Source organism: Grammomys surdaster, unplaced genomic scaffold, assembly GCF_004785775.1.
Source record: "Grammomys surdaster isolate TR1022 unplaced genomic scaffold, NIH_TR_1.0 126029, whole genome shotgun sequence".
NCBI classification, from domain to species: domain Eukaryota; kingdom Metazoa; phylum Chordata; class Mammalia; order Rodentia; family Muridae; genus Grammomys; species Grammomys surdaster.
Window position 1 is genome coordinate 2,112,688 of NW_021620842.1, and position 17,354 is coordinate 2,130,041.

At 39.2% G+C, this 17,354-nt stretch overlaps 1 pseudogene; it reads left to right on the forward strand.

Moving 5' to 3' along the window:
• The first annotated feature begins 15,658 nt into the window (after positions 1-15,658).
• On the forward strand, positions 15,659-15,780 carry LOC114610159 (annotated as a pseudogene).
• The last annotated feature ends 1,574 nt before the right edge of the window (positions 15,781-17,354 follow it).

Here is a 17,354-nt window from a genome sequence, read left to right on the forward strand (position 1 = left end):
TCTTTTTCACTAGTAAGATTCTCACTATTGAAGTATATGGAGATAAAAAGAAGTCCACACACCAGCAACACCCACCAGATATCTTGAGTAAGGTAAGAAATTTTGCCCAGAACATCATCCATATGAAAAAAACTTCGATTTGATTGTATCTCAGAAATGAATCTAATTATCCTATCCAAATATTTATTGAATATATACCTCATACACGAGATACTAATTAACCTAAGACAGCTTACTTTTGTCCAATGCATGCTAAGAAGACACACACTTAACAGTGGGTAAGATTAAAAAATATCTCTTGAAGTGACTGACGAGTTCCAACCAAGAGCAATCCAGGAGAAAAAGCTGCTGGGTCGCAGAACACTAATGAAGATTTATGATCATTATTAAAAGCTATATAATCTCAAGAAACTATATAATCATCCAAGAAGTAAAGAATGGGCAGGCAGCAGCAACAATAAAACCATATTGACCAGGGCACAGAACTAAGCATTTGTTACTTGGGCTATCCCAAGTTTAACTCTGTTAAACTTGAGATTTATAAGAGAAAGATAATCTAGGCTTGGACCCAGGCTATTTCCCTCTGTGCTTCACAATCCCATCTGTAAAATGGAGGCATAGCAGTATCTTCCACATGAGCTAGGTAGAAATTGAGTCTAAAGTCCTAAAACAGTGCTAGAACCACAATAAATATTTTAAAATGGGAGTAGTTACCTTAGTGGTGATTAAGTTTTATTCATCCTCAAAAGTCCATATTTTCAAGAAATAGGACTGTTAACTTACTTAATTTTGAGTTCTGCACTGGCATGGGCAGTAAGATTTTTACTTTACAGAATACTTTGCAAATTTTGCGGATTTGTTCCTTTACTCTTTCCACATACTTTTTGTTTTTTTTTTTTAATCACTAAATGCTTTATTTTTTCCTCCTCTCCATTTCCCCCTTTCTTAGAGTTCCTCCCTCCAAGCCCCTCCACTTTGCCCCTGAGAGGGTGCTCCACACCCCCTGGCATCCCCCTTCCCTGGACCATAACATCTCTACATGATTAGGCGCATCCTGTCCCACTGAAGCCATACAGGACAGTCTTATGCTATATTTGTGCTGGGGACCTCAGACCAGCCCATGTGTGCTATTTGGTTGGTGGCTTCATCTCTGGGAGCTCCCAGGGGTCCATGTTAGTTGGCACTGTTGGTCTTCCTACGGGGTTGCCATCCACTTCAGGGCCTTCAATTCTTCCTTTAACTTGTCATAGAGATCCCAGACATCAGTCCAGTACTTGGCTGTAAGTATCTGCATCTGTTTCATTCAGCAGCTGGTAGAGCCTCTCCAAGGACAGCCATATTGATCTCCTGTCTGCAATCATAACATAGCATCAATAATAGTGTTAGGGTTTCATGCTCAAGTTGGTCCTGACACTTGTAGGCCATTTCTCCATTTTTGTCCTACTCCATTTTTGTCTCTGTATTTCTTTTGGACTATTAAGCTATTAAAATGAGGACATCATGAATTTTACAGGCAAGTAGGTGGAGCTAGAAAATATTCTGAGTGAGGTAACCCAGACTCAAAAGAACAGAAATGGTATGTACTCATTGATAAGTGGATATTAGCCAAAAAGTACAGAATACGCATGATACCACAGACCGTAAGAAGTTTAACGAGAAGGAAGGCCCACGTGAAGATCCTTCAGTCCCACTTAAAAGGGGGTACAAAAATAATCATGAAGGCAGAGGGAGGGAGGGAGGGACCTGGGTGAGAGATGCAACAGGTTGGGGCAGAGGCAGGTATGTGGGGAGACAGTAGAGAAGCCCATAAAGTCAGGAGAATGAATGCAAATATGCAGCTGCCAGCCATGGAGGTTTGGATGTGGGGGGAACCTCTAGAAAGTCCCAGAGACATGGAATGTGAGAGGCTTTCAGAACTCAGTGTGGGTGACCATCTCCAATAGTTAGGGCTCCCAGTGGAGGGATGGGGACACCAACACACCTTCAAATTCATTGATTCACATATGCTTTTAGCTCAAAGAAAGTATTTAAAAACAAAGAATTTGAAGGATTTGAATAAATATGATTGACGTACACTGAGTTTATATGTGCTCCCAAATTGGAACAGAGTCCATCATCATTTGGCTTAAAATATGACAAGTTTTACATGGTAAAACTTTGTCTCACAATTTTGTTCAGTTTTACCTCCGTTACAGTTAACAACTGATCTTTCCGAGACCAGTGTTCATAGTATTAGTAGTTTTGAAAAGAAGAATTCATCATGAAATACATGTTCCTAGTGTTTGCTAAAATCCTTTGCCTTTGTGAGGAGGTAACACCGAGTGAAGAATTTCCATGCTAGAAGGAAGATCCTGCTTTCATGTCAAGTAATGCAAAACTGTATTTCTCAGGAAAGCACCAGTAAGGTCTTCACTAGCATCGCTAGGTGGCAGTACAGCATAAAAATGGTGTTCTGTGCCTCTGGGTTTTCCTTCCCTCTCACTGCTGGCAGCAGAGGCTAGATTGGCATGGGGAAAATAATCATTAAAAAGAAATTCAATAAAAAGGAGTAGGTTATTATAGTGGTGCACTGGAACCGCTTTGGTTAGAAGTATATCAATTTCCCATTAGAAATGTTGATTGGGCAGAGTTTGCTGTTAGACCACAAAAATTCGTTAGAGGTTAAAAGTGATGCTGGCACCCAGTCTTATGGCACGTACTTTCCCCATTAATTTTGATTTTTAGATATTACATATCTTTGAGGAAGGATGTAAAGACAGATGGATTTGTTTTACTTCAGGTGATTCAAAATTGTTCTTGCTATACTGAAGTACACTGTGACCTAATGACATGTTGCAACCCCATTGGCCATACCAGAGAGTATGGCCTTATTAGGGCTTCAAATTTAAATTCTGAAAAATTACTTGTGTAAGCAGAAGGAAAATGATTAAAAACCACTGCTTAGTCAAAAAAAATTAAAATCCAGTTTTTTTTTTACACCAACCTCCATCTCAGCTTTACCTAAGGCTAATGTCTTCACTACATCTTTTTCTTTTTAAAATTTAAAGTAGATTCTTTTCTTCTACAACATATCCTAGTTTTAGTTTCCTCTCCTCTACCTTTTGCAATTCATCTCCACCTCCCTTCCCCTCTGGATCCACTCCTTTTCTGCCTCTCATTAGAAAAGAACTGGCTTGTAAGAGATAACCAACATGACAAATTAAAATAGGATGAAATGAAGCAAAAAACATTCTTATCGAAGTTGGACATGGCAACCCAACAGGCAGAAGAGTCCCAAGAACAGGTGATAAAGTCAGGGGCCCATTCTTTCTCCTATTCAGGAGTCCCTTAAAAATACTAAGCTAATAGTTATTAAATATATGCAGGAGACCTGATGTAGACCTATGTAGGCCTTGTGCTTGCTGTTTCAGTCTCTGAGATCTCATATGCACCATGCTTAGCTGATTCGGAGGATCATTTCCCCTTCCTGTCCTTCACCATCTCTGATTCTTGCAGTCTTTCTGCCTCATCTTCTGTGAGATTCCAGGAGCTTTGAGGGGAGATTGATGGAGGCCTCCAACTCTGGATAATGTCTGGCTGTGGATCTCTGTATCTATTCCTATCTCTTACCTGAGGAAGACTCTCTGATGATGAGTAGATAAGGCATTACTTTACTAATATAGTAGAATATCATTAGGAATCATTTTATTGATTTTTTAGGTTTGTTTGGTTATAACTTAGGTCTCTTGGCTATCTAGTCTCTAGTTTTGGTTCCCCAGGCAGTGTCAGGTATGTATTCCTTCTTGTGGAGTGAGCCTAAAGTCAAATCAGACATTGGTTGACTACTCCTCCAACTTCTGTCCCATCATTGCCATAGAATATTCTGCAGGCAGGGCAGATTGTAGGTCCAAGGTTTTGTGGCTGGGTTACCGTTAGCATTTTTTCTAAGCTCTACCCCACAGTTACCTGGCAATGGCCAGGTATGCCTGACTCTCTAAAAAAGGGGCTGCTTACCCCCTCTGCTCTCTCTTGCTCTTGCCTTCTTGCTCCAACTCTGTCCTCTTGCATCTTCCCCCCTCCTTCTCCACGTGCTATGGACTTCCTCTACTCCTCTACTCTCTCTTTCTCTCTGCCTTTCTCTGTCTCTATTACCCTCTCAACTCCCCTTCTCATGGTCTGAATAAATTCTATTCGATACTATACCATCTATGACTGGTCCCTAAGGGGGGAAATACCTCAGCATGGGCTCACAGAAGCACCCCTTTTCCCCTATACCTTATCATACATCGACCAAAACATATTCCTTTTTTCCTTATCTTTTTATAAACACAGCAGTTGGTGTCCACATTTTTCTCTCCATAGCCTCCCAAACAGACTAGAAGGTAGTGATAAAGACTCTTATAGGCACCGCTTCTACTTCTCCATGTTTAATGAGTTTTTTAGATGTTGTCCTCAGCAATAGGGCCCCCACTGTCAGTTTATGGAGAGCAACCTTTTGTCTTAGCCTGTGTTGTTTTGGGATTTACATGGAGCCTCCTTGGCTAACAACTCATTTGAATCTAATGCAGTTCCACTGGAAGCCTTGCCTAGCTTTAAGAGACAGTCAGTTGAGACCCAGTAGTCTCCAATTAACAGGAGTCTTCTTAGATTCTAGGAAGTTTCCACTGCAATAAATTTCCATCCCTCCCCCAAAAGATAGAAATAAGTAATCAAACTGAAGACTGAAATCAATAAAATAAAAACAAAAGTATACAAATAATCAATGAAACAAAGAGTTGTTTCTTTGAGAAAACCAATCACAAAGACAAACTCTTATCTATCCTAACTAAATGGGCAAAGAGAGAATATTCAAATTATCAAAATCTGAAAGAAAATGGGGAATGTAACAACTGACATTAGTGAAATCCAGAGACTCATGAGAACATATTTGACAATACTATATTCTATAAAATTGGAAAATCTAAGTGAAATGGATAATTTTCTCTGGATAGATAACACCTATGTTAAATCAAGATCAGACAAAAGAATTTAAATAGACTTATAACCCTCAGTGAAACAAAGGCACTCGTTAAAAGCCTCACAACAACAACAATAACAACAACAACAAAAAGCCAGCCCAAACAAAACAAAGACCCCTCACGGTTAGATGGTTTTAGTGCAGAATTCTACCAGACTTTCAAAGAAGTTTGTGCTAATACTCCTCATATTCCATGAAATAGAAACAGAAGGAACATTTCCCAATTTATTTTATGAAGCCAAAGTTATCCTGATTCTCTACATCTTCCGTGAGCACATAGGTTCCCATTTTTTTTTTAATTTTTATTGGATGTTTTATTTACATTTCCTATGTTGTCCCCTTACCCCATCCCCCACCTACCCAGGAACCCCCAATCTCCTCACCCCTCCTCCTTCTTCTCTGTGGATGTAACCTCTATCTACCCCCCCCAACACCCACCTCCCCACCCTCAAAATTCCCACCCCCTGGGGCATCCAGCCTTCATGCAGTCAAGGTTCTTTTCTTCCACCTATGCCCAGCAGAGCCCTCCACTCTTACATATTCAACTGAAGCCCTGGATCCCTCCCTAAGTGCTCCCAGGCTGGTGGTTTAGACCCTGGGAGCTGTGGTTGGTTGGTATTGTTGCTCTCCTCATGGTGCCACAAATCCTTTCAGCTCTCCTTCAGTCTTCACTCTAACTCCTCTATTGAGAACCCCATGATCAGTTCAATGGCTAGTTGTGAGCATCTGCCTCTGAGTATGTCAGACTCTTGAAGACCTCTGAGGAGATATCCATATCAGACTCTTATCAGCATGCACTTCCTGACTTCCACATCAGCATCTACCTTTGGTGATTGCACATGGGATAGATACTCAGGTGGAGTGGTCTTGAGACGGCCCCTCCTTCAGTTTCTGTCCCTCACTTTGTCTCCATATTTGCTCCCTTGAGTATTTTGTTGCTCCTTCTAAGAAGGACCAAATCACCCCCACTTGGTCTTCCTTCTTTATGGGCTTCATGTGGCCTGTGAGTTGCATCTTGGGCATTTCAAGGTTCTGGGCTAATATCCAATAATCAGTGAGTGGATACCATGTGTGTTCTTTTGTGATTGGCTTACCTCACTCAGGATGATAATTTCTAGTTCCATCCATTTACCTAGGAACCTCTCGAATTCATTGTTTTTAATAGCTGAGTAATACTCCATTGTGTAAATATACCACATTTTTTGAATCCATTCCTCAGTTGAAGGACATCTGGGTTCTTTCCAGCTCCTGGCTATTATAAACAAGGCTGCTATGAACATAGTTGAGCATATGTCCTTGTTATATGTTCAAGCATCTTCTGGGTATATGCCTAGGAGTGGTATAGCTGGATCCTCAGGTAATGCTATGTCCAATTTTCTGAGGAACCGCCAGACTGATTTCCAAAGTGGTTGCACCATCTTGCAGTCCCACCAACAATGGAGGAGTGTTCCTCTTTCTCCACATCCTCGCCAGCATCTACTATCACCTGAGTTTTTAATCTTAGCCATTCTGACTGGTGTGAGATGGAATCTCAGGGTTGTTTTGATTTGCATTTCCCTGATGACTAAGGATGCTGAACATTTCTTTAGGTGCTTCTCGGCCATTCGAGTTTCTTCCATTGAAAATTCTTTGTTAAGCTGTATGCCCCATTTTTTAGTAGGGTAATTTGGTTGTCTGGAGTCTAATTTCTTGAGTTCTTTGTATATATTGGATATTAGCCCTCTATCAGATGAAGGATTGGTAAAGATCTTTTCCCAATTTGTTGGTTGTCATTTTGTCCTATTGACAGTGTCCTTTGCCTTACAGAAACTTTGCAATTTTATGAAGTCCCATTTGTCAATTCTCAATCTTAGAGCATATGCCATTGGAGTTCTGTTCAGGAACTTTTCCCCTGTGCCCAAGTATTCGAGGCTCTTCCCCACCTTCCCTTCTATTAGTTTCAGTGTATCTGGTTTTATGTGGAGGTCCTTTATCCACTTAGACTTGAGCTTTGTACAAGGGGATAAGAATGGATCAATTTTCATTCTTCTACATGTTGTCCCCCAGTTGAACCAGCACCATTTGTTGAAAATGCTGTCCTTTTTCCACTGGACAGTTTTAGCTCCTTTGTCAAAGATCAAGTGACCATAGGAGTGTGGGTCCATTTCTGGGTCTTCAGTTCTATTCCATTGATCTTTCTGCCTGTCTCTGTACCAATACCAGGTAGTTTTTATCACTATTGCTCTGTAGTACAGCTTGAGGTCAGGGATGGTGATTCCTCCCGAAGTTCTTTTATTGTTGAGAATAGTTTTTGCTATCCTGGGTTTTTTGTTATTCCATATGAATTTGAGAATTTCCTTTTCTAACTCTGTGAAGAATTGAGTTGCGATTTTAATGGGGATTGCATTGAATCTGTAGATTGCTTTTGGCAAGATGGCCATTTTTATTATATTAATCCTGCCAATCCATGAGCACGGGAGATCTTTCCATCTTCTGAGATCTTCAATTTCTTTCTTCAGAGACTTGAAGTTCTTGTCGTACAGGTCTTTCACTTGCTTGGTTAGATTCACACCAAGGTATTTTATATTATTTGCAACTATTGTGAAAAGTGTCATTTCCCTAATTTCTTTTTCAGTCTGTTTATCTTTCATGTAGAGGAAGGCTACTGATTTGTTTGAGTTGATTTTATAACCAGCCACTTTGCTGAAGTTGTTTATCAGGTTTAGGAGTTCTCTGGTGGAAGTTTGGGGGTCACTTAAGTATACTATCATATCATCTACAAATAGCGATATTTTGACTTCTTCCTTCCCTATTTGTATCCCTTTGACTTCTTTTTGTTGTCTAATTGCTCTGGCTAGGACATCCAGTACTATATTGAATAGGTAGGGGGAGAGTGGGCAGCCTTGTCTAGTCCCTGATCTTAGTGGGATTGCTTCTAGTTTCTCTCCATTTAGCTTGATGTTGGCTACTGGTTTGCTGTAAATTGCTTTTACTATGTTTTGGTAGGGGCCTTGAATTCCTGATCTTTCCAAGACTTTTATCATGAAGGGATGTTGAATTTTGTCAAATGCTTTCTCAGCATCTAGTGAGATGATCATGTGGTTTTTTTCTTTAAGTTTGTTTATATAGTGGATTACATTGATGGATTTCCGAATATTGAACCATCCCTGCATTCCTGGGATAAAACCTACTTGATCATGATCGATGGTTGTTTTGATGTGGTCTTGGATTTGGTTTGCTAGAATTTTATTGAGTATTTTTGCATCGATGTTCATAAGGGAGATTGGTCTGAAGTTCTCTTTCTTTGTCGGGTCCTTGTGGGGTTTGGGTATGAGTTTAATTGTAGCTTCATAGAACGAATTGGGTAGTGTTCCTTCTGTCTCTATTTTGTCGAATAGTTTGAAGAGAATTGGTATTAGGTCTTCCTTGAAGGTCTGATAGAAATCAGCACTAAAACCATCTGGTCCTGGGCTTTTTTTAGTGGGGAGACTTTTAATGACTGCTGCTATTTCCTGAGGGGTTATGGGACTATTTAGATGGTTTATCTGCTCCTGGTTTAACTTCGGTACCTGGTATCTGTCTAGGAAATTGTCCATTTCTTCCAGGTTTTCCAGTTTTGTTGAGTATAGGCCTTTGTAGTAGGATCTGATGATTTTTTTAATTTCTTCAGTTTCTGTTGTTATGTCTCCCTTTTCAGTTCTGATTTTATTAATTTGGATACTGTCTCTGTGCCCTCTGGTTAACCTGGCTAACAGTTTATCTATCTTGTTGATTTTCTCAAAGAACCAGCTCCTGGTTTTATTGATATTTTGTATTGTTCTTTCTGTTTCTATTTGGTTGATTTCAGCCCTGAGTTTGATTATTTCCTGCCTTCTACTCCTCCTGGGTGTATTTGCTTCTTTTTGTTCTAGAGCTTTTAGTTGTGCAGTCAACTTGTTAGTGTGTGCTCTTTCCAGTTTCTTTTTGTAGGCACTTAGAGCTATGAGTTTTCCTCTTAGCACTGCCTTCATGGAGTCCCACAAGTTTTGGTATGATGTGTCCTCGTTTTCATTGAATTCTAAAAAGTCTTTAATTTCTTTCTTTATTTCTTCCTTGACCAAGTCATCATTGAGTAGAGAGTTGTTCAGTTTCCATGTGCATGTGGGTTTTCCATTGGTTTTGTCATTATTAAAGACCAGTCTTAGTCTGTGGTGATCTGATAAGATGCAAGGGATTATTTCAATCTTTTTGTATCTGTAGAGGGTTGTTTTGTGACCAATTATATGGTCTATTTTGGAGAAGGTACCATGAGGTGCTGAGAAAAAGGTATATTCTTTTGTTTTAGGATGAAATGTTCTATAGATGTCTGTTAAGTTCATTTGGTTCATAACTTTTGTTAATGTCAAAGTGTCTCAGTTTGGTTTCTGTTTCCATGATCTGACCATTGCTGAGAGTGTGGTGTTGAAATCCCCCACTATTACTGTGTGAGGTGTAATGTGTGTTTTGAGCTTTAGTAAAGTTTCTTTTATGTATGTAGGTGCCCTTGCATTTGGAGTATAGATGTTCAGAATTGAGAGTTCACCTTGGTAGAATTTTCCTTTGATGAGTATGAAGTGTCCTTCCTTATCTTTTTTGATTAATTTTGGATGAAAGTCGATTTTATTTGATATTAGAATGGCTACTCCAGCTTGTTTCTTGGGACCGTTGGCTTGGAAAATTGTTTTCCACCCTTTTATTCTGAGGTAGTGTCTGTCTTTGTCACTAAGATGTGTTTCTTGTATGCAGCAAAATTCTGGGTCTTGTTTGTGTATCCAGTCTGATAGTCTGCGTCTTTTTATTGGGGAATTGAAACCATTGATGTTAAGAGATATTAAGGAAAAATGATTGTGGCTTCCTGTTATTTTTGTTATTAGAGGTAAAGTTATATTTGTATAGTTATCTTCTTTTGGGGTTGTTGGAAGATTACTTCCTTGCTTTTTCTAGGTTGTAGTTTCCCTCCTTGTGTTGATGTTTTCCATCAATTATCCTTTGAAGTGCTGGGTTTGTTGGAAGGTATTGTGCAAATTTGGTTTTGTCATGGAATATCTTGGTTTCACCATCTATAGTGATTGAGAGTTTTGCTGGGTATAGTAATCTGGGCTGGCAATTGTGTTCTCTTAGGGTCTGTATGATGTCTGTCCAGGCTCTTCTGGCTTTTATAGTCTCTGGTGAGAAGTCTGGTGTAATTCTTATAGGTCTGCCTTTATATGTTACTTGACTTTTTTCCCTTACTGCTTTTAGTATTGTTTCTTTGTTTTGTGAATCTGATGTTTTGATTATTATGTGACGGGAGGTATTTCTTTTCTGGTCTATTCTATTTGGTGTTCTGTAGGCTTCTTGTATGTTTATGGGCATCTTGTTCTTTAGGTTAGGGAAGTTTTTCTCAATAATTTTGTTGAAGATATTTACTGTCCCTTTAAGTTGGGACTCTTCATTCTCATCTATACCTATTATCCTTAGGTTTGGTCTTCTCATTGTGTCCTGGATTTCCTGGATGTTTTGAGTTAGGAGTTTTTTGCATTTTGCATTTTCTTTGACAACTGTGTCAATATTTTCCACCGTATCTTCTGCATTTGAGATTCTCTCTTCTATCTCTTGTATTCGGTTGGTGATGCTTGCGTCTGTGACTCCTGATCTCTTTCTTAGGGTTTCTATCTCCATGGTTGTCTCCTTTTGAACTTTCTTTATTGTTTCTATTTCTAGTTTCACATCCTGAATGTTTTTGTTTAATTCCTTCTTTGTGTTTTCTTGCATTTCTTTAAGGGATTTCTGTGATTTCTCTTTAAGGGCTTCTATCTGTTTACTTGTACTTTCCTGTATTTCTTTAAGGGAGTTACTTAATTCCTTCTTATAATCCTCTATCATCATCATGAGAAGTGATTTTAATTCTGAATCCTCCTTTTCAGGTGTGATGGGGTGTTCAGGGCTTGCTATATTGGGAGAACTGGGTACTGATGATGCCAAGAAACTTTGGTTTCTGTTGCTTATGTTCTTGTGCTTGCCTTTCACCATCTGGTTAACTCTAGTGGTACCTGCCTTCACTGTGTAAGACTGGAGTCTGTATTTCTAGTTATCTTGCTTATTGCAGAGCTCCTCGGAGTCCAGATGTCTCTGTGGTCTTATGCTCCTAATCTCCTGGGTGGAAGAACTCCTGGGACTCAGGCCACCTCTTGGATCTGGAAATCCTTCTGCTCTGAGTGCAGTAGCTCCTCGGCTGCTCTAAGTGCAGTGGCTCCTCGATGACTCAGGATTCAGTTTCTCCACAGGACAGGAGCAGACCGACCCTGTGTCTGCTCCAGCCCAAAGGACCTAGGTTCCCATTTTTAATGAGAAACCATTCTCTGAAGACATGAATATCCAGGTATCAAGGCAGATAATCTGAGTTTGGTGTGAAACAGTGAATTCACCTCACCAGGATGCATGTCTCGTGCAATACCCATGACTGGGTCCTCAATGACAGTGTTTTATGATATTGAAGATCTACTAGATAAAACTGTACCTGCAATATGTGTTCTCTAGCCTCTTGTCATGTTTTCTCTCTGGAACAGAGTCATTGAGTTATTAATTTTGTTTCCTCCTGTACCTCCTACTGCTAGCCCCACCCAACAACCTTGACTATCACTGCATTGCTCAGAGTGTCTTTTAATTACAAGGTTCTACCTCTCTGCAAAGAAGTAGGAGAATTGCAGGAAGATATCACAACCTCTCTCTTAAGTCATCTTAGCTCTGCATTCATTATAAGATTCTGTGGTTGGAGGTGGTTGTAGTTCTCTCCTTTTTGAATATCCTCACTGGTAACATCAAATTTACATTAGTTTTCAGAAACTGAGTTGATTGGGTACTTTCATAACTTCCAATATTTCATCAAAACAGAGCCTTGCATGTTTTCTATGACTCATTTCTCTTTTATTATGGGTAAAATCTACTGCTCCTCATCTCTGCTTTGGGTGAGTTGTGGATCATAGACAGCTTTGTTGCTTCTTCACCTCCTCTGGTACAGAATGACCTTCCTGATAAGAAGCTTATTTTTATCCGTCTTTGTATTTTTGATGGTGTCTAAAACAGTATGTGAGGCAGGATAAAATATAGAAAACCAAGGGAACATGGGACTTGAGCTTGATTTTCACACTGACAGTCACAGAGCCAGGAAACCTCAAAGATGACATATAAGGAAAGTTGCCTAGAGCGACTATATGCCACCTCCTAAAGCCATTTGTGCCCACTTGAGGCCAGAATGATATGAAATATTGAGTTCTAACACTACTCAGATTTCTAAAGCCATCTATGCTGACCTAGCCCCAGAAAGACTTGCAACTATCCATTTTGACACTTCTCTACCTTTATATCAATTTTAACAACCTCTTCAGAACACTTTACCCTTACAAAATACACTATTTGAGCATTGTTGAAAAGGACAAGGGGCTCTTAGCTACTCTTAGAGATGTAGCTAGAGACCTAAGAAAATTTTATATGTGCCTATTGTGAAGGCAACCAAGGGCAACTCTCCCTTGAGAAGGCCACAGTCACACTTGGATGTGTCTTATTCTCTCTTTGAGCATCTCTTTGTATTATGCCCTGTGCTTCAAATATGTGTTAAAAATGTTTTTTAATAAACTTCAACTCTGCTTCATCTCAACAGATAATGACATTCTTTTCTGTGCTAACAGGGTCCTGGTTTTGTCTGAGTGTAGATCCATAAAAGCAGAGAGAACTATCTAGGCTGTTGGTAGTAACACCATGGAGCTGAGTCTCTGAACCTGCTGCCACTGGCAGCACATCCAAGGTAAAATAATAAATGGATATAAAAAAATTAACCTATAAAACAATGATAGAAATATTATTGAAGATAAACCTGGGTTATATCCTCATTCCAAACTAATAGTGATATAAAAATAAACAAAGATGTTTAGCATATATAAGATAATCAGACATCTTGTGACTTTCAATTCCTGTAGTAAATCTGTGAGGAGGTAAATGAAGGCTGTGTTGACAGGAATCAAATAACTTGGTTTTTGTTTGTTTTGTTTGTGTTTTGGGGTTTTTTGCCATTATTTTCATTTTATTTTTAAGTTAGTGTCTCCTTATGTAGCTTAACCTGGCCATGAATTCATGGTCCTCTTTCATTAGCCTCCCCGGAACTGTGATCATTACCTTTTCAAATGCATCAGATTTCTGTCCAGTTCTCTGACAATTCATTCATGTGAACCAATATCTTTTAAAAATTTAATTAATTTATTGAATTTTTACTTATTCACTTTACACCCCACTCACTGACTCCCTCCAGGTCACCTACTACCACAATTCTTCCCTCATCCCCTTCTCCTCTGAGGTCTTCTTAAATATCGCTCCAGCCCTGACACTTCAAGTCTCTGGAATGCTAGTCTGTTCCTCCCCCATTGAAACAAAATAAGGTAGCCCAGATAGAAGAACAGACCCCAAGGGCAGGCTTTTGGGATAACCCCTGCTGCAGTTGTTCGGAGCCCCCATGAAGACCAACCTATACATATGCTACATATTTGCCTAGAGGTCTAGGTCCAGCTCCTGTATGTTCTTTGGTTGGTGGTTCAGACTCTGAGAGCCACATGGGTCCAGGTTAACTGACTCTGGTTAGCCATTGCATTAGTCTCTGATCCATCTTCCATGCCTGCATTTCTTGTAGATAGGATAAATTTTGGGTTGAATGTTTTATGGTTGGTTTGGTATATCTATCACACCACTGGGGTTCCTGCCTGGCTACAGGAAGTGGCCTTTTCTGGTTCAATATCCCAATGTAGAGAGTAGCAGCTAAGGTCACCCCCACTGATTCTTGTGCACATACCTTATTCCAAGTCTCTGTCTCATACTGGAGATGCCCCCACCTACCTACCTTCATCAGTTGCAGATTTCCATTTATTTTCATGTCAATCTAGCCACCGCTCCTGTCTTTTTTTCATATCTGATCCTGAATCTCCCCCTATTCCCCTCCCTATTCTTCCCCCTTTTTCTCTTCCCATTCATCTGCCTCTTATGATTCTTTTATTCTCTCTTCTATGTGAGATTCAAGCGTCCTTGCTTGGGCCTTCCTTCTTGTTTAACTTTTTTGAGTCTGTGGAGTATAGCATGGTGCCTATATTATATGGCTAATATCTACTTGTAAATAAGTATATACCCTGAATGTCATTTTGGGTCTGGGTTATCTCACTCAGGTTAATATTCTCATGTTTCATCCATTTACCCACAAAATTCGTGATGTCTTTGTTTTTAATAGATGAATAGTATTCTATTGTGTACCACTTTTTCTTCAGTTGAGAAACATCTAGCTTGTTTCCAGTTTCTGGCTATTATGAATAAAGATGCTATGAACATATTTGGGTCTTTGTGGGATAGTGGAGCATCTTTTTCCCAGTAGTGATAGAGCTGGCTCTTGAGGTAGAACTATTCTTCCCATGGCACTGGAGGAGCTGAGAGTTCTACATTTTCATCCAAAGGAAACAAGAAGCAGACTGTCTCCTACATGCCTAGGAGGAGGGTCTCAAAAGCCCACTCCCACAGGAACACACTTCCTCCATCAAGGGGACATCTACTCCAACAAGGTCTCACCTCCTAAGAGTGCTACTCTCTGGGCCAACCATATTTAAACCATCACAGGGGTATAAGATGGAACCTCAGAGTTATTTTTATTTCCATCTCCATTCAAGATTCCTCTGTTGAAAATTCTCTGGTTTTTTTTTTTTTGGTTTGATTGTTTGTTTTTAATTTTTAAAATTACATTATTTGGGTTGTTAGTGTCTAACTTCTTGAGTTCTTTGTAAATTTTGGATATTAGATTTCAGTCAAACGTAGGATTGGTGAAGATCCTTTCCCAACCTGTAGGCTGGTGATTTGTCTTATTGACAGCATCCTTTGCCTTACAGAAGCTTTGTAGTTTCATGAGATCCCATTTACCAATTGTTGATCTTAGCGCCTGAGGCACTGATGCTCTCTTCAGGGAACTGTGTCCTGCATCAATTCAGTGAACCAATATGTTACAGTACCCTAAATTCTTATTTGCAGATTTTGATTGGAAAACATAATTTAAAATTAAAACATGAAGCTGGAATTCTCAGTTTAAGAGCACTGGCTGTTCTTCTAGAAGACCCAGGGTTAACTCCAAATGCCCACATGGCAGCTCATGATTGTCTTTAATTCTAGTTCTTAGGGAAATGTAGTACTATATGATCATTTGCTCCAACATTCTGTTCTTTCATTATCCATCAATTCCTCAAGAGTTTCTCTAGAAATTCTCTCTACCCTTTAATCCCAGTGAAGTTGGAAGTATCAATACTTGAAATATCTTACAACAAAAATTGGTATAAGAAACATTTAGGAGTTCAAATCCAGAAATATATAACCAAATGTATTTCTGGAAATTAGAACCAAAGTAACTTTTTCTTAGTGGACTTAAACTCAAAATGGTTAGAGTTGTATTGGCAGAGGAAACCTAATACAATGGGAGCTTCCTAAAATATATACATATATGAAGGCAATCTAAATAAAATCATTAAATAGCAGGGGAAACAGAACCTCAACTGAACATCTTTCACCAGCAAATGTGACTTTGAATTTCAGATAGTCAGTTTTGTCCAAGGCTATTGGTTGGATTCTACAAACTATTTGTTAAAGACATCACCTGCCCATAGAGGCATTCCTGTCCATAGAGGCTCTGCAAGTGTGGCTGCTGTGTCACATGTGTAAAAGTAGGTGGTTGAGAGGAAAGAGATTATGTCAATGCTCAGGGTTCTTATCTGAATAATTAATAGCTTAATACTTTGTAGGAGGAAATACGAGAACCTGAGAAGACCATAGTCTGTACCACGGGGCTAGAAAGGGAGCTATCCTGAGACGACCTCCAATCTGCCTAGGACTGTAGTCCTGGGTGAAAGTTAGCCCAAGACTAGACTGATAGCTCTCATATAAGACCACTCAGATGATCTGGGTGAGGAATGAACTCAAGAGAGTCACCAGACTAGTCTAGCCATGGGACCTAGACAGGGAACTAGCCTGAGATGAACACCAACCAGCTAAATCTAGGATGGGGATACTATGCTTCAAATGAACCCCTGCCAGTGCCATAATGCACCAGATGTTGGGGTACACTGTGTGAAATTATGTCTCTATCCTTCTTCACCTACCTAGGGCATTTTCTGATTGACTTTAATAAAAATCCTATGGCCAATTAGTTGGGAAGAAAGTAGAAGATAGGATTTCCTAAGAGAGAGAAAGGAACTGTGGGAAGAAGGAAAGCCTTTTCTCCTGGAGACGTGTGATATGCTTGGGCATTAAGATGGAAAGGAGTTTAAATAAAGTTGAATTCAGGGCAGAATGTTAAATTAAATGAGAAAATGGAAAAAAAAGGTGCATACAGAAAGTATAATCTGCAAAGAACAGAAAAGGAGATAAAAATTAATACAAATGTTTTCAATGTTACATAGGTGCTAAATAAATTCATGCCTTCAATCCCAGTACTTGGGAAACAAAGACAGAGATAGATAAGTTCCTTTTGAGCTCAAGGATAGCCCGATCTACAGAGCAAATCTAAGATGGCATGAACTACACCAAGAAACCCTGCCTCAATAAATGATAGTAAATATATATCACTGTAGAGGAGGATGTTTGGATTCCATACAGTCATGTTTTGATTTATCAATATGGGAATAGTTATATTGTCAGTTGTAATGGTGATATTGAACATCCCCTTTGAAAGAATTCAAAATGGAACAGACCTGGATAGAAAAGGGACTGCTATATTGGATAAATCTATAGTTATGATGACTTCAAACGTCTGGACAAAATGTATATTATGTTGGAAGAAAGGCTTTATGTTTGTGTCAAGAGAAAAAAAAAGATTTGGATTCTATCCAAAATAATAAGGATCAGATTTTACTGGGGAAGGCTCCCTGAAGATCCTCGTTACATACAGAAAGGAGGAAATCAGAAGAACCAAACAGACTGGTAATATATATTGCTAAACTCTCTATTAAAATAACTAAGAAGGCTCCAGATTACTTCAGTTTTTCCACCTTTACAAATTGATCCAGTCAGGACTTCACTTAAGCCTGAATTTTCTCAGCACACAGAGACTGGACAACAAATGATACATCTGTTTCTTCCAGGACTTGGACAATATTCCAAACTTTTTAGGGCCCTCAAAGATGTCATTGCCCCTAAACAGCAAGAAGCAATTTAAAATTAAAATTTTGTCTCATTCCCAAAAGATGAGGTAGATGGTTTTTAGGTTGTTCATTGAGTTATGTATATTTGTTGTTATAAAAGAACTGGTTACAAACAAACGATTATTAGGCAGGGGTAAAGTAAAGTTTAGAAACTTAGACCCAAAGATTTC